General features: G+C 43.6%; 1 long non-coding RNA gene and 1 pseudogene across 1 annotated transcript in view; one reads left to right on the plus strand and one right to left on the minus strand.

Moving 5' to 3' along the window:
* Positions 1-24,019, plus strand: part of LOC141990246 (uncharacterized) — a 148,704-nt gene that overhangs the window by 21,182 nt on the left and 103,503 nt on the right. The gene's annotated exons all lie outside the window — the stretch shown is intronic.
* The window catches only part of LOC141988384 (nuclear ubiquitous casein and cyclin-dependent kinase substrate 1-like), a 74,743-nt pseudogene continuing 72,297 nt past the window's right edge, over positions 21,574-24,019 (minus strand).

Below are 24,019 nucleotides of genomic sequence, written 5' to 3' on the forward strand. Positions count from 1 at the left end.
TTGTAATTTTAACTAACTGGCAGGGTGCCCAGAGCATGGGGATGGGAGCATTTTATTTATGCTAAATAAAATAAAATATCCAGAAAGTGCATGAATGGGACTGAAGCCTGCTCGATGTCAAGAGAACTGTGATCCACACAATAAAGCCACTAGGGAAAGACACTATTTTTCCCCCCCAGGAAACCAGTGGCTGCCAAATGAGACCATTGTCCATTCATATATTACAGACTTGCTAAATCATGTGAAATTAGAAGTTAACAGATGGACTAATCACAGAAGGAGTTATTTGATAACCAGGTCAAAGCAGGATTATTGTGAACCCTGGACTTGACTATGCAAAGAACATTGGGTATAATCAAAGCTAATGAAACATTCATCCCAAAGGACAGTGTTAATGAGTAGGAAATAAACTCAAATGTATCTAATTAAAAATGCATGCCAAGGCACAATAAATGGATACAACAAATGGATACAACAGGACCAGATTTCTTTGCCATGTGTGTGAAAACAGTTGTAGGATAGCACAACTCTGCTGTGTCTGTAGAATCATGCATATAATAGAAACAATCATTTTCCAAGAAGGCATTGCTCTCTACACAGATTGCAAAGAAATGGAAAAAATGCGGCAAAACATTTCTGGAGAATTGCATCAGGGAAAACGCAAAACAAAGTTTTTGTTGGGTATCTAAATAAATGTACAAAGTAAGATTGGTTAGTGAGACTGGCAATGAAAAAGCTCCTGGAGCTCACTACAGAGTACTCACAGAACGCATGTACAGAAACAATACCAACTGCTGATGATCAAATAAAACGAAGCTTGTTTCTTAGAGCAGCCCCAAAATGAGCCCATGTGGCAAAGTCATGTTGGTGTCTGGTGTAATGATGAGAGGCAACACCCAGTGCTGGAAGCAGCAGACAGGAAGTCCTGTGAGGGCTGGGATGGAAGAGGAGTGTAGTGTGCAGATGCCATCCTGAGCCCCAGTTTTATTTTCAGCTATTGGCTGGAATGTCCTTATTGTGTAGTCAACAACCAGTGGTTCTTCTGAAAAGAGTTTGCACCTCTCCCTTCCTAATGTGAGCTAATCAAGCTGAAATTTAGGGAAAGAAAGTAGGTTAAGTGCTGGTCAGAACCATCAAATGTTATTCTTCTCCAAAGGATTGCAGTTATAAAATATATTAATGTCCTTCCTGCACACACAGAATGTGGCTTTCTGCATTTTTGCTGCTGCCTTCTGCATGAACCGAAAGTTTGGGGGATAATTTTGTTGAAATTTCAGGTTCATTGTTATTCAAACACTTTACATCCCTTCATGATGAGTGTAATGACAAGAACAAAGGATATGAATCCATTCCTCAGACAGTGCCTTAATTGCGAGTAAGCAGGATACTCGTCCTCTCTGCGTCATTGTCCATCAACTTGTGATGAGGTAGGGAGCATGTTGCAGGTGCCTGGCACCAGTTTCTCAAAATGTGGTGAAAATATGGGGTGTGTTTACCACATGGTTCTTTTCAGGAAGCTTAGAGGGAGGGCCCAGTGCTCTCCTTGATAGAATAACAGGCCCAGGCAGTTCCTCCCTGTCTCTCTATGAACAGCAGCGCCCGAGGCCCTGAGGCCCACCCAATTCTATAATTGGTTGACTTGGGGGTAACCCATAGGCAGCAGCTATCCCTGAGAAAATGATTCAGTCAGAGAGAGGCTCAGGTGGAACAGTGTTAAAGGGTGACACATTTGGGTTTAAAAAAAACTCAAGTAAGCACCCTCTTCTCTGCCTGGAAATTAACCCCTTAGGACAATTGACTGAGGGATTTGGTAAATCCGTCACCTCTTGGTGTCATTAAATCTAGATGTGATGTCTGTCTGAAATATTCCTCCTTGTAACCGGACTGGAGAGCATCCAATTATGTGACAGGGGTGGCTAATTCCCTCTGCTGGAGCGGGAGTCTCTGGCCTGTGTGATACAGCAGGTCAGACTAGGTGACCACAATGGTCCCTTCCGGGTTTGGACTCTCTGAGTTCCATCACTGGTCACGATAACAGCTGATGTCAAGCGCTAACTCTTCTGCATTCAGGGAAGCAGACCAGCAGGATCCGAGGCATTAGGTCCATCCATGGTCTGCTGACTGTGAATTTTATAAAAAATTGTGATTTTATAGTACAAAGTGAAATGTTCACCCCGTTAATACTCTCCTTTTGCAGCTGGGATCAGGGAGAGTACCTCAAACCCCCTGTGGTAAAAGAAGGGTGGGGGAGGGGGGTAGCTCCCTTTTATGGACACCCAGCCAGCCAGTGAGCTACAAAATCCTTCTTGGTAGCTGTTCTCTACTTGCTTTACCTGTAAAGGGTTAAACAGTCTCACTGCTATGCATAGGTAAAAGGAAGTGAGTAGGTACCTGGCCAAAAGAGCCAATGGGAAGGCTAGAACTTTTACAAATTGAAACAAGACTCCCCTTTTGTCTGTCTGTTGTTGTTCTCTGGAGAAAGGAGACACAGAGCAGCAATACTGTAAGAAGCTTTAAAACAGGTATGAAAAATCATCAAATCATACCTAGAATTTACTTATCTGAAACCCCAGATATGTAAATAGATCAGAGAATGTTTAGGAAGACGCGACTAGGTTTATCTCTTTTATTTCTTTGTGGCTTGTGGACTTCTCTGTGCTAACCCCCAAATGCTCTTGTTTTCTTCGTAACCATGAAGCTGGACCTCAAGAAAACCATTCTTGATGCTTGATTATTATATTTTCTCTTTTAAAATCTAACAATAGCCTAAGTTCCAGATGTATTTTCTTTCTTTTTGTTTTTAAGAAAACTAACCTTTTTTAAGAACAGGATGGGGGGTTTTGTGTCCTAAGAGGTTTGTGCATGAAGTGTTTAATTAGCTGGTGGCAAGAGCTGATTTTCCTTGTTTTATTTCTCAGCTCTTCCCCCGAGGGGGGCGTGAAAGGACTTGAGGGTGCCCACAGGGAGGAATTCCAAAGTGCTCCTGCCTGAGTCAAAACGGGTTTTTTGTACATGGGTGGTGGCAACATCTGCCCATCCAAGGTCAGAGAAAAGCTGTAACCTTGGGAGTTTAATACCAGCCTGGAGTGGCCAATATTAATTTTTAGAATCCTTGTGGGCCCACCACCTTCTGCACTCAAAGTGCCAGAGTGGGGAATCAGCCTTGACACCCCCACAGAAGATCCTCTCAGAGTTATCACCTCAAAACTCAAACTCTTGTGTAATGTCAGGCAAACACGGCTTTTCATCCCCCCAATGATCTGAATGAAAGTCATTTATCAAGTATTCTTTCCTCAGTACTATCAGCTTTGTCTTTGCCACCTCCCCCATACCAGTACATACAGATCAGGGAGAAAAAGAAGAAAAAAACCCGCATAAAACAGAAGACTTCCTTCACTGTGACATTTATGGAATATATGTCAAAAGTTTTTTTCTGTAAAGATGATTGCCTATAAATCACTCTTTAGCTTTATATACACTGTCCTCCTGAAAAGACAAGGCCTTTGTCCCTAAAGACTGCAACTAACTCTTCACTGTTCTTTTGGAAGAAGTTTCATTCAATATATCATTCAGTTTAACATGCCCATACTTTCAAATACAAGTAAATATGATAGAGTTTTCAGCTACTGATCATGAAGTCATGCATCATATGGTGATACCCAGGGGCTAGTTTTCAGCAGACATCTCATAAACAAGAATGCTTTTAGTGATCCAAAAATGTTATAGACCTAGAATTCCAAATCATTACAAATAACAAATTAGCAAGATTGCAATATTGAAGAATAGTATTTAACAAATTTCATTATTATTTCTTGGCATTTCTGTGTGGTAGTGGCACCAAACTGGGCATCTGCTCAATTCAAGTGTGATTCACTCATTTGCAGAGAGGTAGCACAAGATTTGTGTACCACGGACCTGCTTTCTCCCACTCGCCCTGTGCAGAGGGATGAATTTTGCTCCTCGTGAATAGAGAGAACAGCAAGACAGCCACGGGCATTCAGTCCATTTGCAAATTTTACCTGAGAACTTTTGCACCCTCTTTACGGAATGTGCTTTCACTCCAGAAGCTCACAGCTTGCACCTGTATTTCATTTCATTTCCTAGTGATCAACAGCAAGGCGAGATCCCACTTCAAACATACTTTATGTGAAGGGATTACTTAGGGAAAGTACCAAATAGACCACCATCGAGACAGGAACGTTGGAGGCAGCAGGGCAGGGCAGGTTTCCACACGCTGCACTACCCATGAGCCTTAGCACTGACCTGAACTGGGAATCTTTGGGAGTTAGAAGATAATTAATTCTCTGTGCTCCTTTGTATCCTTGGCCTCCCTGCTGAAACTATCAGCTATCAACTGGCCCAGCTAGGGTGACCAGATAGCAAGTGTGAAAAATCGGGACGGGGGTGAGGGGTAATAATGGCTCTATAAGAAAAAGCCCCGAATATCGGGACTGTCCCTATCAAATTGGGACATCTGGTCACCCTGGGCCCAGCCCACCTGTGCTCAATGCCGGGCCCAAGGCAGTGGGGATGGGGGGAGTGATTTGGACAAAGGTGGCTGTATGCAGCCTTTATTCCTCTCCAAATCCAGGGCTTAGCTTGGCTCTTAGCACAAGTTAGAGCAGCCTCAGGGTTACATCAAGAGCCTCTTACATTGTGCAATCTCTTGCATCCATCCTGTTTTTTTCAGCTTGAAGCCCAGGGGAGAATCCCATTTGCCAGTTTGTATGTGTGAAACATAGCTGCTTGTTCAGATTTTTCTTTGAGCTCTCAAAACATTTAGTGTAGTTGCCCTTCAGCAGTATTTGACTGGAATTAAGTTAAAAGGGCTTTTGAGTCTTTTCATGAATTAAAAGTCCAAACCCTAACCTGCCTAAAACCTTGCATGACATGGAGTTAGTTAAATACATTTCTAGCTCGGCATCTATGAAAAGACACTGGTCCCCGACATTATTTGGGCTGATGGCAGGTATAAAAGTTCACTGCATATTTTATTTTGGATCAGTCAGTAGCCATTATCACAGTACTTGGAGTGAACAGTTTTGATGAAATGGGTGCAGACTCTCTATCAAATGCAACCAAATCATCAGAGTTGGGTTAGACACCAAAATCCAGGTCTCAGGTTCTTAAATGCTGGTTGCTGAGCACCTCAGGCTGCACTGAAGTGGGGTGGGACAAGGTCGAGCCCCTCCTCCGCCACTCTGCAATCCACGGTGCTGACCTGGCCCACAAGGCAACCAAACCTGATTGACTTAAAACCTTGCAGGTGGACTGTCATGTGTTGGAGTGGCACTCCCCCCCAGCCAATGAACACACAGGGGGTGGGGAGGGCAAGAAGGAAGTGTGAAGTTTGGAGAGAAAGAAGGAGCAGCCCATGGCAACAAGGAGCAGAGGGACTCCTCAATACAGTGGTGCGAAGTCAGAACTCAGGGCTGCCAGTGGGAGACCCAGCTGCTGCAGCGACGAATGCAAAGGGGACTCCTCCTGACTCGCAGTCTGGAGCCAACTGGACAGCAGAGAACATGCAGCAGGACTCCCCCGTCTGAGTGCCTGGGCCCCTTGGCCTGACCCATGGCGGGTTGCACTGATGGGGGGCAGCAAGTCTGTGTGTGCCTTGGTTTGTGCTAGGCACTGTGCCATGGGCCAGGGAGTCTGAGTGACCAGAGATCCCCCCCGGGTTTGTTCTGTACACTGTACTGGGGCCAGGGAGTCTGGATAGATCCTTCTCTGGCTTATTCCTGGCTGTTGGCTGTGGGGCTTGTTCCGGGGTTAACTCTGGCCCCTCTAGCAGGGAGGGTTGATGTTTGTGCAGAGGTACGTGGCTGGGACCTAGGACCCCTTCCCCAACCCTGGGACTCCTCCACAGGACATCAGGATAGCAGGGCATTTATTTAGGTGCCTGTCAAGGTTCCTCCCCCACTCTGAACTCTAGGGTACAGATGTGGGGACCTGCATGAAAACCTCCTAAGCTTACTTTTACCAGCTTAGGTTAAAACTTCCCCAAGGTACAAATTAATTTTATCCTTTGACCCTGGATCTCCACTGCCACCACCAAACTTTAACTGGGTTTACTGGGAAACGTAGTTTGGACACGTCTTTCCCCCCAAAATCCTCCCAACCCTTGCACCCCACTTCCTGGGGAAGGTTTGGTAAAAATCCTCACCAATTTGCATAGGTGACCACAGACCCAAACCCTTGGATCTTAGAACAATGAAAAAACATTCAGTTTTCTTACAAGAAGACTTTTAATAGAAGTAAAGGAATCACCTCTGTAAAATCAGGATGGTAGATACCTTACAGGGTAATTAGATTCAAAACATAGAGAATCCCTCTAGGCAAAACCTTAAGTTACAAAAAAGACACACAGACAGGAATAGTCATTCTATTCAGCACAGTTCTTTTCTCATCCATTTAAAGAAATTATAATTTAACATGTACCTAGCTAGATTACTTACTAAAAGTTCTAAGACTCCATTCCTGGTCTGTCCCCGGCAAAAGCAGCATACAGACAGACACAGACCCTTTGTTTCTCCTCCTCCCAGCTTTTGAAACTATCTTGTCTCCTAATTGGCCATTTTGGTCAGGTGCCAGTGAGGTTACCTTTAGCTTCTTAACCCTTTACAGGTGAGAGGATTTTTCCTCTGGCCAGGAGGGATTTTAAAGGGGTTTACCCTTCCCGTTATATTTATGACAGTGCCCAAGTTTGAAAAATACATTGTGAGAGAGAGAAAGAGCGCACCCATGCTGTTGTTGGGAGTGGATTTTATCAGCGCATTACTGCGGCTGACTTTCCCCATTCTCAGAGTGGTAGCTGTGTTCGTCTGAATCAGCAAAAACAACAAGGAGTCCTTGTGGCACCTTAGAGACTAACAAATTTATGTGGGCATAAGCTTTTGTGTGCTAAAATCCACTTCATCAGATGCATGGAGTGGAAAATACAGTAGCAGGTATATATACACAGTACATGAAAAGATGGGAGTTGCCTTACCAAGTGGGAGGTCAGTGCTAATGAGACAATTCAATTAAAGTGGGCTATTCTCAACAGTAGCATACCAAGGGAGGAAAAATACTTTTGAAGTGGTAATGAGGGTGGCCCATTTTAAAAAGTTGACAAGAAGGTGTGAGTAATAGTAGGGGAAAATTAGTATGGGGAAATTAGTTTTTGTAATAACCCATCCACTCACAGTCTTTATTCAGGCCTAATTTGATGGTGTCCAGTTTGAAAATTAATTCCAGTTCTGCAGTTTCTGACTGAAGTCTGTTTCTGAAGTTTTTTTGTTGAAGAAATTGCCACTTTTAAGTCTATTATTGAGTGACCAGGGAGATTGAAGTGTTCTCCTATTGTTTTTTTAATGTTATAATTACTGATGTCAGATTTGTGTCCATTTATTCGTTTGCGTAGAGACTGTCCGGTTTGGCCAATGTACATGGCAGAGGGGCATTGCTGGCACATGATATATCACATTGGTAGATGTGCAGGTGAACGAGCCCCTGATGGTGTGGCTGATGTGGTTAGGTCCTGTGATTGTGTCCCTTGAATAGATATGTGGACAGAGTTGACACTGGGGTTTGTTGGAGGGTTTGGTTCTTAGGTTAGTGTTTTTGTTGTGTGGTGTGTAGTTGCTGGTGAGTATTTGCTTCAGGTTGGGGGGCTGTCTGTCTAATTTCCCCGTACTAATTTTCCCCTACTGTTACTCACATCTTCTTGTCAACTGTTTGAAATGGGTCACCCTCAATACCACTACAAAAGTATTTTTTCTCCCTTGGTATTCTACTGTCGAGAATAGCCCACTTTAATTGAATTGTCTCGTTAGCACTGACCCCCCACTTGGTAAGGCAACTCCCATCTTTTCATGTACTTTATATATATACCTGCTACTGTATTTTCCATTCCATGCATCTGATGAAGTGGGTTCTAGCCCACGAAAGCTTATGCCCAAATAAATTTGATAGTCTCTAAGGTGCCACAAGGACTCCTCATTGTTTTCCCTATTCTGTTCTCTTCAAAGGAGCCTTACCTTCATCACAATGACACACACTGGCTCCACTTTTCCCATAAGCCCCCATGAACAACAGAAGCAACAGAAGGAGAGAGAGACACAGAGGAAATTAAAATCTTTTAACAGCGCTGTTCCCCAAGCAGAGTCCTGACTCCAGTGGGGGAGAAGTGCCAGAGCCTCCAGGAAGCCTACTAGGAACTTCACAGTTGCTATGGATTTTTCATGAAATGCTCTCAGATACCACGGTGATGGGCAGCAACAGAAAACCCTGAGAGAGAGAGAGAGAGACTCTCCTCATCATGAGCAGCCCGGCCACGCCAACCGAGTGACAAACACTCCAGAGGTTGGGCACGTACCTCAGATGCTGCAAGAAAAAAAAGGAAGGTAGGGACATTTTAAAAACGTTCTTAACAATTGCACTCGCTATTTTTCACACCCCTCTATCTGGAAAGAGAGTGACATTAGTTACCTGGAGATCAACTGTACAAGTCACAGAGGGAACCATAGAGACCCCCCAAAATAGCTAGGCTAGCTTTCCCATGCATGCAATGCCATGGTTTCCCATATGGAAATATCCAATCCTCATGTATGGCATGTATTAAATACTCATGGCGAGATCTACGTCAGTGTGTGTGTATCTGTATGTCTTACAGCTGGTCAAAAATGGAGATTTCTTACTTTCCTGACTATACATTCGCAGTGTGACTAGACAAGTCAAATGGAGCCGCTTTTCACAGAACTCAGAAGTGCCCAAGTCTCCTTGTGACATCCCACATGAAGAGCTCTTTTCCAAATCATGCCCTGCAACTGCTCGTGTCAGTTTGCCAACCCCAAAATGGTACTTCCATTCCACTTAGACTATACGCTCTACAGGGCAGAGACAGTGGGCTCAGTCCCTGCACAATGGGGCTCCGGTCTCTCCTCTCACATCCACTCCAGTAACAATCATTCCCTAGTGGTGAATGTGTCTGTGTAATTATTCGTATTGTTTTAAACAAAGCCTTTATTGGAAAGGCGCTGAGTCTAAAGAACATGTATTCTGTAATTAGTTGTATAGTGTTTATTACAAGAGTTGAAAACATGAAACAAAGTGATGAATGTCTTGAATAATAGAATCTTGATAAACCTGCATCCTGCAAATTTGGCTCACCATTCCCATTATGATCCAGCACCTGCAGCTGTAGGTTCTGCTCCACATAAATCATTTAGGCACCTGCGTGAGTACACTACTTCCCTTTGACTTGACACACTGCAGGCCTCCAGACTCCCACAGCCCAGCCCCAAAGAGTTCTATTACGATGAGTTTGATATGTAGGTTATTTGACTTTTGCAGGGTTTTCTGTGAACAAACTGAGCATCTAGGGAAGGTTTTTTTTTTCAAAGAACAGCACCATATTTTCACGTTATTCCTTAGCTTTCTGTAGGGTCTCAACAACGAAGAATACGTGTCCTAACAATGTAAACAAGAATAAAGAGCAAATCAACCAAATGTTGGCAGGCTGCCACCACTCCCATTCTGAGCCTACGCTAACACATTCACTTCATATTAGGGAGAAGAAAAAGGCACAATTTTATGTGAAACAGAACTTAGCGTTTTATACTGCACATCGGATGGGCACAGGCCAGATATATGTTGCTATCAGTAAGTCCACCAGATTCACCAAGATAAAAAGATTCAACCCCACTGGACACAGTAGGCGAAATAATAACAAACGATGCATACAATAAATACACCAGCAGAACAATATTTCTTTCCAATTAACATCAATCAACTCGAAGCCTCAGCCATCATCAGGGCCCCATTGTGCTGGTTAGACCTGAATGAAATTTTTCAGCCAAAACTTTTTTCAGCGAAAAAGACATTCCGTGACACCAAAACTTTTGGTGACTTTATGTTAGTTTTATCAAATTGTTTTATTTAAAAATAAAATTATAAAATGCAAGTTACAAAAAGATCAAAATGTTTTGTTTTTACATTTTTTAAATTAAATGTGTCATTTTTTTTCAGTTTGAAATGACTTTTTATTTCAAAATGCCCTTTATTATTATTTTTAAAACCAGAAACATTAAAAAATGGTCAGAACCTAAATGAAATGTTTCCGTTTTGTTAAGATCATCGCGTCATAGAATTCTATGATCTATGATCTTAACAGAACATTGTGTTTGACCTGAAATGATTTTTACGTAATGATTTTTCTAAATTGCTATGAATCTGTTATTCACACAGCTGTAGTGCTAGGTGTCGTACAAAGACACAGTGAGAGAATGTTCCTGCCCCAAAGAATGTCGTGTTTAAGTCCCAGATCTGCAAAGACTTATGCACGTGTTTAACTGTATTCACTGATTTGAATGGAACTATTCACTGTGGGTAAAGTTAAACACGTGCATAAGTCTTTGCAGGATCAGGTCCGGTGCTTAATTTGTGTCTTCTTCCATTCTGTCCACTCTCCACAAAGAAGGGAAATTTAAAGTGTGACTAGGACAATGGGCTCTTGCACCTGGAATGCTTTGCTTGTGTGCTGTGTCCCATTCCCAGACATTTGTCGGGCTTTGCCTTTTGGACTGCAACAATACTAAGATAATACACACCGGGGCAAGGGTGGGGTCCTCCTCTGTGTTTGGAACATGCCTAAGGCAGTAGTAAGTAGCACTCCTCCCCATAGCCCCGTGACACAGGGAAATGACCAAGTGTCAGGCTCCCCATTACATTGAGGATACAGACACACTCACCTCAAAGCACACAAGTCAGTGGAAGAAACCTGACTGACACTCAACGTTCTGGGTCCCACTGAGATGTCTCTGTTTGTTTCTCCTGTGCCTCTCTCTCCCCCTTCTCCTTTTATCACAGTCACCCTGTATTCATAAAGTCATAGAATCATAGGACTGGAAGGGACCTTGAGAGGTCATCCAGTCCAGTCCCCTGCACTCATGGCAGGACTAAGTATTATCTAAATCATCCCTGACACGTGTTGTCTAACCTACTCTTAAAAACCTCCAGTGATGGAGATTTCACAACCTCTCTATTTAATTTATTCCATTGCTTACCTACACTTATGGTCAGGAAGTTTTCCTATGTCCGTCCTAAACCTCCCTTGCTGCAATTTAAGTCCATTGCATCTTGTTCTGCTGCCAGTTGTTAAGAAGAACAATTTCTCACCCTCCTCTTTTTAACAAGGTTTTTTCTTACTTGAAGAATGTTATCATGTCCGACCTCCGTCTTCTCTTCTCCGGACTAAACAAACCCACTTGTTTTCAATCTTTCCTCATAAGTCATGTTTTCTAGACCTTTACTATTTTTTTGCTCTTCTCTGGACTTTCTCCCGTTTGTACACATCTTTCCCAAGCGTGGTGTCTACATCTGGACACAGAACTCCAGTTGAGGCCTAATCAGGACTGGCTAATAAACTTACACTGGTCAGGCTTCTGACAAGTCTGGGGTGCCAGGGGAGAACTGGCTGGTGCCTTTCTCTGTGTGAGTCACGAGTGGCTCTGGGAGCATTCATGCAATCTAGCGGGGTGTGGGGCAACACATGGTGTTGTGCTGAGTGATAACAGCACCCGGAGGGGTTTGCTGCTGGTCACTAGCAAAGCATTGTGAAAGACAGCCCAGGCTGGAGAGAGTTAAGGGGGAACAGCAGTACCCCAGTTCCAGGTTGCACCCTGGGGATCCTGTCACGGAAGTCTTATCAGCGCTGAGTCGAGTGGAATAATTATTTCTCATGTCTTGCTTACAACTCTCCTGCTAATACATCCCAGAATGATGGTCTTTTATTTTTTTTGCAACAGTACCAGATGGTTGACTCGTATTTAGTTTGTGATCCACTAAGACACCCAAATCCTTCCTAACACTACTCCTTCCTAGACAGTCATTTCCCATTTTGTATGTGTGCATTTGATTCTTCCATCCTAAGTGAAGTACTTTGTATTGTTCTTATTGAATTTCATCCTGCTTACTTCAAACCATTTCTCCAGTTTATCCAGATCATTTTGAATTCTAATCCTGACCACCAAAGTGCTTCAGACCCCTCCCAGTTTGGTATTGTTAACAAACTTTATTCATGTATGCTCTATGCCATTATCCACATCATTTATGAAGATATTGAATAGAACTGGACCCAGGACAGATCTCTGAAGGACCCCATTCAATATGCCTTTCCTGCTTGGTGAACCACTGATAACTACTCTCTAAGCATGCTTTTCCAACCAGTTGTGTACTCACCTTACAGTAGGTTCATCTATGTTATATTTCTCTAGTTTGCTTATGAGATGGTACAAAAGCCTTACTAAAGTCAGGATATATCACTTCTACTTAGGGTGACCATACGTCCCGTTTTGGCTGAGAAAGTCCCTTTTTTTAAGCCCTGTCCTGACTTTTTTGGCAAAACTGGGCATTTGTTCCATTTGCCAGCTGTAACTTGAACTCACACTCTAAAGAGACCCAGTTCAGAGTTGAATGTAGAACCCACAATGTAGAGCTGGGCAAAACACACTCTCCTGTCCCAGCAGCAGCATATCACAATCCTCCCTGTGCCTCACAACTGTAGTGGAGTACAAATGCAAAGGTGACAAGTCGTGTGTACACATGCGGCTCAGAATACCTAGAACCACACTCAGCAAACTGGAATGTTTCTCCTGTTTAGACAATATTACCCTAATTGCATCTGTGATGGGTTGGATCATAGAAACCCCCTGGGGGCTGCCACCTGATGTGCCAAGACTACTTCTGTCCTTGCTTTCCTGCCCTGGCAGCTTGGGACTTCAGTGCCCTGCCTGGTTTGAGCCAAACCTGCTAGCCTGCTGCAAACCCAGATCTAGGTCTGAACCATGCCCCCTAACAGCTGTAGGCTTAAACTGAGAGCAACTTAAGAAGTGTTCCTGTCTTTAACACTCAGATGCCCAACTCCCAATGGGGTCCAAACCCCAAATAAATCCGTTTTACCTTGCATAAAGCTTATACAGGGTAAACTCATAAATTTTTCTCCCTCTATAACACTGATAGAGAGATATGCACAGATGTTTGCGTTCGCCCCCCCCCCCCAGGTATTCATACATACTCTGGGTTAATTAATACTTAAAAAGTGATTTTATTAAATACAGAAAGTAGGATTTAAGTGGTTCCAAGTAGTAACAGACAGAACAAGGTGAATTACCAAACAAAATAAAATAGAACACGCAAGTCTATGGCTAATACACTGCGAAAACTGAATACAGACAAAAACCTCACCCTCAGAGGAATTCCAGTAAGTTTCCTTTTACAGACTAGTCTCCTTCTAGTCTGGGTCCACCAATCACTCACACCCCCTGTAGTTACTGTCCTTTGTTCCAGTTTTTTTTTTCAGGTATCCTTGGAGAGGCTCTCTCTTGAACCAGCTGAAGAAAAAATGGAGGGGTCTCCCAAGGGTTTAAATAGACTTTCTCTTGTGGGTGGAGACCCCCTCCTCTCTCCTATGCACAGCCCAGCTCCAAGATGGAGTTTTGGAGTCACATGGGCAAGTCACATGTCCATGTATGACATAGTTTTTACAGGCAGCAGCCATTGTCCACATGCTACCTTGAACGTCCTCATGTAGACATCTTATGTGGATTGGAGCCTTCCAAGATCTATTGTCCATTTTTCAGTAATTAGGTGTAAGTAGTTAGGTATTTGGGACATTAGCTTCTATTCATTTTGGGATTGCTCTTTTTATTTTGTTTATTTTTGGTAAGGTAACAAGTTGGTTTCAACATTCTCTCTCATATCGCTGGGATGTTATTTTAGACCAGATCACTCTTCTATGGTTCACATTGAGCACAATCTCATCTTGTGCAACTTGTTCTTCCTGGTGTACATATTTTTTAATTCGATTTTATTTTCAGAGTTTGATTTTAATTAATAATCTATAATTTCCCTAATTTATTTATGTACCTATGGATTTGGCATCTTCTTCTTTTATGGTGTTTCAAGCAATTTTATCTTTATTTTAAAAAATACTTTTAATGGTGTTTGAAAGTCCTAAAGTTGTTAGCAATCGTATATGTACATCATGATGAAAATTGAAAGGATGTACAACTTTTATAGCTATATATTTTTATATATAAATTCTGCAGCAAATGACCTGTTAACAGCAATGACATAGTGCTGGCTCTGCTTTCTTCAATGCCCACAAATCAAACTTCATCTCCAAGAGATGATTAACAGCACAGTGCCTGGCTAGACAGTCTGTGAGTGAAGAGCAATGTCTGGAACTCAACTTTCTCTACCCTGCTCTGCAAATCAGCAGACACAGGTTCATGGTGACATACACTCCCACTCCCCTGAGAACCAAATGATACGATGTCGTAGCTCTTTGTAATATCTTGGACCTCCCCACACGCACACAAAGTACACACCAATATCTGACCTTGGTGTTAAGTTTGGAACTTTAAATAAAAGTGCAAACCCACTGTTGGTCAGCAGCAAACCCTTTGTTTGCTGGGTTCTACACAGAGAAAGACGTAAACTAGTTGGTGCTGTCCAACCCTTTCTCAAGTAGGTCGATAAAGGTGGACTAGTCATTTTCCATAAAGAGTGAAGTTCGCTCTAGTGCAGAGCCACCATTTCTATGCAGCATTAAAGTCTCAGAGTCCTACTCCCATCCTGTGTCCCAAAATCCCATTAGAAACTATGTTACTATTTAACTGCTGCTCAGTAATGGGAGTAGAGAAAACAACGCCCAGGAGAACGGTTGGCTGTTGGCTGATAGAAAATGATGCGGGACAAACTTACGCTGTTGTCATGATAAATCCAGTGGGGAAATATTTTGCCACATTGATGCCTTTTCCCACCATGCTGACAAGACCAACGCCATGTTTTCCGAGCCAAAAAAACTTGGTAAACTCCCAGATCCTTAAAGCTTCTTGTAGGAAGAATATATTGCAAGAAACAACCCTTAGTCTAAGCACTGAACGGCTGTCCTAGAAGTTATTCCTCTCATTTATTGAATTTATGTAAAAGCAAATTGTGTTGTGTGTAATGGGGAAGTTCATGCTGTGCAAGAGACTGCCGTATAAATGAGAAATGCTCCGCTGGTGCGACTGCCCTAAGCCATGCTGGAGCTGTCAGGTGACAGCTCTTCTTGCCAGCTTCTAGCCTGTACAATGTGTTGTGTCGCAAAGCTCTCACATCCAGATGCTGATTGTTAATTTTATCAAGAACGGGGGTGGGGAAGAAAGTTTATTTTTATATCAGATAAAAACCACAAATCGCCAGGTGTGCAGTGCCTAGACGAACCGCAGCATTCCAGCATTAGCCTGAACAGCGGGTGGTAATGAGCCACGGTTACTGCTCTCAGGTGTGCAGGGTAATCTGTGCTCAGGTGTGCATGCACGTGGAGATTGTGTGTGTCTGGGAGAAAGGATAAGCCCTGGGCAGAGTCCTCCACCTGCTTGGAAGTGCCCAGAGTGAGAGAGAAGCTGGGCATGGCCAGAGATGAGCATCCCTGAGGAGACGTGGGGTTGAGTGTTATCCTCATTGTATTGAGTTCCCAATGCATGGAATGACTCTCGTTTTCTTTAATTGGCACAGGACCAAGCACTTAGCCCTGGCTCGTGGTATGGGGTAGGAATACACTGGTGGCCCAGCAGCCGTGGTGTCATTAATGCACACCTGGTCTCCTCTATCATCTCTCTCTCTCTCTAGTTTATCGCTTTTTCCTTTCACTCCTGCATGCTGCACTCCCTACCTATAGCTACTGTCGACTCTTCTAGCCCACTCATCACCGCAGGCTCTCAGAACCTGCACTGTGCAGAATCCGAGCCCTAATGATGCCTTCCTCACTGGGACTGTACCAGCCGTACAAACCAGCGGGACCCTGAAGGCTGGGGCCCTACGGGGAGGTGGTGCTCCCATTGCAGTGAGAGTTGGGATGCAGCCCCTGTAAGCTCCCATCCCGGAGCAGGCAGGCCTGGCCTTCTGTCTGCAGCTGGGTGCTACGTGTTCAGGAAGCTTCCAAAGGGAGCAGGGGAACATACCCTGGAATCAGCAGGCTCTGAGCAACCCTGGGATGTGTCTCATTGTCACAAGCAAGCCCCCAACTAAAACCTCTCCAACGCATCATCGAGGATCTACAGCCTATCCTGAACGACGACCCATCACTCTCACAAATCTTGGGAGACAGGCCAGTCCTTGCCTACAGACAGCCCCCCAACCTGAAGCAAATACTCACCACCAACCACACACCACACAACAGAACCACTAACCCAGGAACCTATCCTTGCAACAAAGCCCGTTGCCAACTGTGCCCACATATCTATTCAGGGGACACCATCACAGGGCCTAATCACATCAGCCACATTATCAGAGGCTCGTTCACCTGCACATCTACCAATGTGATCTATGCCATCATGTGCCAGCAATGCCCCTCTGCCATGCACATTGGTCAAACTGGACAGTCTCTACGTAAAAGAATAAATGGACACAAATCAGACGTCAAGAATTATAACATTCAAAAACCAGTCAGAGAACACTTCAATCTCTCTGGTCATAGAATCATAGAATCATAGAATATCAGGGTTGGAAGGGACCCCAGAAGGTCATCTAGTCCAACCCCCTGCTCGAAGCAGGACCAATTCCCAGTTAAATCATCCCAGCCAGGGCTTTGTCAAGCCTGACCTTAAAAACCTCTAAGGAAGGAGATTCCACCACCTCCCTAGGTAACGCATTCCAGTGTTTCACCACCCTCTTAGTGAAAAAGTTTTTCCTAATATCCAATCTAAACCTCCCCCACTGCAACTTGAATCACAACTTGGTCACGCGATTACAGACCTAAAAGTCGCAATATTACAACAAAAAGACTTCAAAAACAGACTCCAACGAGAGACTGCTGAATTGGAATTCATTTGCAAACTGGATACAATTAACTTAGGCTTGAATAGAGACTGGGAGTGGATGGATCATTACACAAAGAAAAACTATTTCTGCATGTTCCGCCGCCCCCTACACTGTTCCTCAGACATTCTTGTCAACTGCTGGACATGGCCCACCTTGATTACCCCTACAAAAGGTCCCCCCGCCCCGAGCTCTCCTGCTGGTATTAGCTCATCTTAAGTGATCACTCTCCTTACAGTGTGTAGGGTAACACCCATTGTTTCTCTGTGTATATAAATCTCCCCACTGTATTTTTCCACTGAATGCATCCGATGAAGTGAGCTGTAGCTCATGAAAGCTTATGCTCAAATAAATTGGTTAGTCTCTAAGGTGCCACAAGTACTCCTTTTCTTTTTGCGATTACAGACTAACAGGGCTGCTACTCTGAACCTTGGAAGTAGGTGGCTGCAGCTCGCAGGCCAGCACAGAGCTGGTTCTCTGGAAGAAGCCTGCAGCAGCCAGGGCAGGAGCGGACTGCAGTGAAGCCCCAGCCTGCATGGCAGAGGCTCAACGCAGACTCAGAGTCAGAGCAGTTCATTCAAATGGTGCAGCTGCAGCCGGCTTCCGATGGCAGCCCCAGCTCCTAGCTGACAAAGGGAGTCAGATTCATTTCAGCACTTTGTCTCCGGAGAGGCGTTCGCCAATCAACTGATGACCCCTCTACAGCGGGTGCTGCGGGCAGCGAATGTCCCTTCTGTGGTGCTGGCGACATGGCCTCTCTGCGCACTGGGCCTTGGCTTGTGGGATAAAGATTCCTCTTAGCTTTGCTTTCACAGAAGCCGCAGCAAGAGTGCAGGAAATGCACTACGGCTGCAGGCAGCCCCAGCATGCTGCAGCCCTGATCCAGGGCCGTATTAACAGACTGGCCTACAGGGCCCACAGCCATAGGCCTCTGATGGCGAGGGGGCCCTTAATTATGATCTTACATATCTTCCTTTTTTTTTGTTTATTTACAGAGCCCTAAAACATATATCTGTCCTGCATACATCTCTGTAAATGTAGGAAATACTGTTCCTCCTTTTACATTTTAATTTAACAACATTTGACACCCTCCTCCCTTGACAAATAGTTTGAGTGTTTTTGACACGGAACCTGGTTGTTTTTAGACAAACACCAATGTGCTTGAATTGCAACCTGAATATAAAAATTAATGTGTGTACGGCTCTGTGTCTGCTCATGAGCGACAAATTTTAACTGCTCCTGACATGCTCACTTGCAAATCAGAGCTTTGTATACCAATCTCAGGTGGCAGTACTACAGGGAAACAAACCAACCAAAATGTTTACAAGAATCAGATTTATTAGAAAAAAATCCACAAGTGTAAGCTTGGCGTGTTTTGTTAAAAACCCAGAGAAGCCCCTACAAGAGAGTTGTGAAGTGGCTTAAAAAAAACCAACCCAATACGTCGGGAGCTGGCAATGCTGGAAATTTGCAAGCAGAATTAAAGGCTGTACAATACAGCCGGGTATTCCTGCATCCCAAGGTGTGTGAGAAGAAAAGACACAAGTATCTGTCACTGACCAAGTTCCTACAGATCCTGCACTGTGGCGAAATGTGATGAAAACAACAGGCAGTTTGGGGTTCCTAAAGGTTCAGCTGCATGTAGGAGGATGGATGTAGAAAAATTCCTGACTTCTGCATCAGTGATTGCAGGGAAGAGATCAGTGCTTAATTTGTGCCAGGACTTGCCAGGGTTGAGCCCCAGCACCTCTGGGCTTGCCCCATCAGTTATGAAAGTGAAACACTATTGCTTGAGCCCTGGCACCTCTTTCATTACAAATTAAGTAGTGGAAGAGAGACCTGTTTTCTAAAGAACATTTTTTATTTTATCTGCACAGTGGTGAAATTGTTGCATGAGATTAGCTTATTTACTCTCCATCTACTGGAAATGTTTACTGCTTTGCATATAAACTTCTCTCCAGTAGATCACATGCTTTTACAGAAGGATTTAGCAATGAGAAATATCCCGAATGACACGTTCTTCCGTGCATGGGACAGTTATAAAGTTTTCATGTGCTCGCGGGCATGGCGGGGTATTAGGATCGAAAAGCAATGGAAATGATTTGGAGATTTTGGAGCCAATATCACAGTTTGATCCATTTCTGGCTGACCACCTGTTTAAATCTGGACAGAAGAGGAAAGGTAAACTTTCCTACTTGTCCTCAGCTATATGTGATGAATTCATTGCATTGATGGGAAAGAAAATTTAAAATACCACAGATTTCAGAGTAGCAGCCGTGTTAGTCTGTATCCGCAAAAAAGAACAGGAGTCCTTGTGCCACCTCAGAGACGAACAAATTTACTAGAGCATAAGCTTTCGTGGGCTACAGCTCACTTCATCGATGCATAGAATGGAACAGAGAGTAAGAAGATATAAATATATATATATATATATATATATATATATATATATATATACACACACATACAGAGAACATGAAAAGGTGGAGTAAGAGGCTAATTAATTAAGATGAGCTATTATCAGCAGGAGAAAAAAAACTTTTGTCGTGATAATCAAGCTGGCCCATTCAGACCGTTGACAAGAAGGTGTGAGGCTACTTAAGATGGGGAAATAGATTTAATATGTGCAATGACTCAGACACAGCAAGCCAAATAGTTCTAATTAATTGTTGATTCAGCACTTGGTGTCAGGAATATAGACCACCTCATACCTTCCGACTTGTCAATTCAGAGGGGTAAATAACTGATTGATTTTTCTGCTTGGAGCTGGTTGAGAACCACACGGGTGCAAGCCTGGCTGAAGCTGTGCGGGCGATGATACATAACCTAGGTTTGGATGTGCCTAACTGCTGGGGACAATTGAATGATAATGGTAATAACATAGCTGGTCGTTACACTAGTCTGCAGGCCCCTCTGTCATGGGAAAGCCGACTAATACAGTCTGTGCCCCGCACGGAACCCTCCTTACATGTAGTTGGAGTCAGCAGTTGCTCAGATGCAATAGATTTGGGGGGCTTATGGAACCCTGTGCTCTCTCTGCTCTGTGTTGACATATCAGTGGAAGTCTGTTTTCCACAATGAAAACACGGACATTAGCCAGAGATTGAGACTCTCTGAAGTTTGTCAGACTTTCTACCAAGGCTAAATTACAGTGCGATTCCACAAGCCTGGGAAGATTCTGTCACAGATGAAAATCCGGCCCCTGGGGGCTCGTTTAAATGCAGCTTCTCTTCAGAAGAAAATGGAGTAACTGCAGGCAGTTTTCATGATACACTTACATCACTTTACTTCAGTGGTTCAAACTGACCAGCATCCAACCACAGAAAACAGCCCAAGCCCGGGTCTATAGACGTTATACACTGATATTTCCTCTTCCAAGTTTTTAAATGGTCTTTCTGTACCTTCCTGCCAGGGAGTGAATCCATCACACTCTACTCAAATGTTGACTTTTGGTGATCAAAACATGGCACTCTGTATTTCTGTGCAGTGGCACTTGCTTCTGTAACCGCTGTCTCAAAAGCAGAGAACTCCACAGAGGTTTTCAGCAGAACTCAAACACTGCAGCAGTCACTGTGAATTGTAAAAACGAGGAAGAAAAAGAAGACTAAGTTGCAGAAATATTGTCGCGTGAGCAATAACAGTCTCATCCATGGGTAATCAGTGCCTGCCCAGATGTGTGGATTACCAAGGCAACAGACAACAGCAGAAGATTGGGTAGGTGTTTGTAAGCAGAATTCAGATGTGAAACCCAAGCACGCAAAATAGTCATATTTGAATACCTTGTAACTGGCATGGAGAAAAATATATTTCATTTCCAATGTCCATGAATGTACAAATCCGAGATTAATCAGATTGAGTCTGATTGTTCTTCTCGCTAGCTGATCCTCTGAATTTGGACTCAGGCTATTGGATTTCATTTCAATAAGCATTCACTCTACCATATGAGGAATAATGGAAACCACAGGTGGCCAACCAGCTTCACAGGACATTTGGTGTGGGTCACTCGGCACACATAACACAGTGGTGCTATACCAGCTGGTACATGAGACCTTCAGTTTCGCACTCCAGCAGTGAGTTTCTTTTTTTCTTTTAGAACATTTTCCAAACACGTGTACTAGTAACATAATACAGTTCAGGAATTAACAATCCAGGCTGTGCTCTGGAGTTTCCCTGTGCAATAACAGTGCACAGGGACTTTTTCCTTCAAGTCTCACTAACAACATTCACAAAGAATTTTTAGCAGCTGGAGGAACGTCAGAGAGAGATTAATGTTGGGATTATTTTTGTTTGTGAGACAGATAATGACTCTCACTGCTGCAGTGCTCATGAGCACAACGGAAAGAAGAAAGGAGGAAAGCAGCAGTGTCCCCAAAGTTTCTAGGAGTTGCCATCTTATTCAGGAGAGAATCACGTTTTACCCTTATGTATAAAATTAAATTAAATTAAGAAAGAGGTGATTGGCGAAGGTCAAGAAGAGGCTAAGCATTAAGTGATGTAAAGAAATGATTGACCTCCTGCCTTTTCCCACTAGATTACAGAGCCATGTAGTACCTGTAATTTTCTCCCCATGAAGGTAATGGCACATTGTAGTCAAGTAACCTTGTGATCTCATTCATAAACTAAGCAGATTGAGCTCTGTAAGTCTCTCACAGTAAGACATTTTCTCCAGCCCCCAAATCATTTCTGTGGCTGCTTCTCTGCTTTCTCTCCAATTTTTCAACAACATTTTTAAAATGTGGACACCAGAACTAGACACAGTATTCCAGAGTCAGGGTCCTCAAAACCATCAGACCATGGGGGACTTTCAGGATCTTCATCCTCTTTTGTGTGGGATGGGATCTTCTCTTTCTATGCCTTTGAAGCTGCAGAGCGGCCTGCCTTCCCTTTGCCTTTCACTCGACTGGGTGCTATGGTAGCCTTTAGCTGGGATTTGGCATTTTCTTTTCTTTCCTCTCTGACTTGGATTTCTTGGCCACTGTTTTATTCTTCTTTTTTGAACTGCTGTAGTCACTATGATCATCATCTTCCATGAGGAAGTCTTCATCACTTCATCTCCTGGAATGGTGTCTCCTCGTCTTCCTCCTCACTGCCCACATCATCCAAATGCATCTCTCTTTGCTTGGAAGCTGCTTTGGATGCTGCCTGATGTTGGTGACCTGTTTTTGGTGGTCTTCTTTCTCGTCTTCACTGTCCTCTTCAGCCCTTTTCCTGGATTTGGAGACTGTCTTGTTCTTTCAGGTTTGGCTTCTTTTCCCCTTTCAGGCGAGAGGTAGCTGTGCTGAAATACAGTTTGGAATTACTGGAGGTGAATTTTAAAGACCCAATGCCTCTAGGGTGAAGTGCCATAATAATAAAAGCAGCCTGTTTCTGCCGTTTATTTGGTATAAAGATGGCGTCAGAGACTTTAAAAACCCCACACCTACTTTTTCCTACCTTTCTTTTCCCAGTAAAACCCATCTCCTTGCCCAAACTTTTCCCTAATAGTAACTTCACCCATGCTTCTAAATAAATAGTAATAAATCAAGCCTGTCTATTGCCTGCAAGGAGAGAAGCGAATGTGATCATTTGCTGTCCTTTTTAATCATGGGAGGTGTTCAGTTATTACCGCGATGAGTGCCAATATAAGAATTAGATGGATCTTAGAAATATCAACTCCAGAGGATGCTTTGGAAGTCTAGTAAAGTAACATCAAAGAAGGCAACAGCTTTCCAGAGCCTCAAGTGGACTCAACGAGACACCCCTTCTTCCTCACTTGGGGTCTGGACGTACCATAGCTCAGTTTTCAGCCTCTTTCTACACTAGCTCACCTTCCCAGCTTCCAAAGATTGCCAGAGTCATTTAGGAATAAATAGAAGTCAAGATATTTCAACTCCAGTAGCGTTACTAGGTCTCCTGAGATAAATGTGAGTGGGCTGGAAAGATGCAATATTATTTCCTATTCATCGCTTTCCAGTCATAAAGGGAGGGTGAGTTTGTGGTCCGGATAGCAGGAGGCCTGCAGAAACAGGTGCTGGGTGAGTGCTACTGGTACTGTCCACTCATTGAGACTCTGTTGTGTGTTTTGGTTCTTGGGTTCTCTGTTCAGGTACCAATGTGGGGTTGAAGGTGTTAACTTATCCAAAAGAAGATCAAGATGTAATTTGATTACGGTGTATACATGAATTCAAGGGGGAAAATCCTAGGTATCAATGAGCTCCTTAATCTAGCAGAGAAAGGCATAACAAGAACCAACGGCTGGAAGTTAAAGAGAGACAAATTCAAGTTAGAAATAAGGCATACATTTTACAGTGAGGGCAATTAACCTTTAGAATCATAGAATCATAGAATCATAGAATATCAGGGTTGGAAGGGACCCCAGAAGGTCATCTAGTCCAACCCCCTGCTCGAAGCAGGACCAATTCCCAGTTAAATCATCCCAGCCAGGGCTTTGTCAAGCCTGACCTTAAAAACCTCTAAGGAAGGAGATTCTACCACCTCCCTAGGTAACGCATTCCAGTGTTTCACCACCCTCTTAGTGAAAAAGTTTTTCCTAATATCCAATCTAAACCTCCCCCATTGCAACTTGAGACCATTACTCCTCGTTCTGTCATCTGCTACCATTGAGAACAGTCTAGAGCCATCCTCTTTGGAACCCCCTTTCAGGTAGTTGAAAGCAGCTATCAAATCCCCCCTCATTCTTCTCTTCTGCAGACTAAACAATCCCAGCTCCCTCAGCCTCTCTTCATAAGTCATGTGCTCTAGACCCCTAATCATTTTTGTTGCCCTTCGCTGGACTCTCTCCAATTTATCCACATCCTTCTTGTAGTGTGGGGCCCAAAACTGGACACAGTACTCCAGATGAGGCCTCACCAGTGTCGAATAGAGGGGAACGATCACATCCCTCGATCTGCTCGCTATGCCCCTACTTATACTTTAGAACAAACTACCAAGGGAAGTGGTAGAGTTTCCATCACTTGATGAATTTCTGGAAGATGTTTTAGCCAAACATAAGTTACTGCTCACAAAACAGGAGTAACTGGATGATATTCTTTGGCCTGTGATATACAGGACATCAAAATAATTGATCTAGCAGTCCCTTCTGATCATCAAGTCTATCGCTCCGTACTTTAGCTGAACTGGATGAACCTTTGTTTATTCAAAGGATGCTTTTTTTGTGATGATGCTGTATTTCCAT

The sequence above is a fragment of the Natator depressus genome, chromosome 6 (genome assembly GCF_965152275.1).
Source record: "Natator depressus isolate rNatDep1 chromosome 6, rNatDep2.hap1, whole genome shotgun sequence".
Lineage (NCBI taxonomy): Eukaryota > Metazoa > Chordata > Testudines > Cheloniidae > Natator > Natator depressus.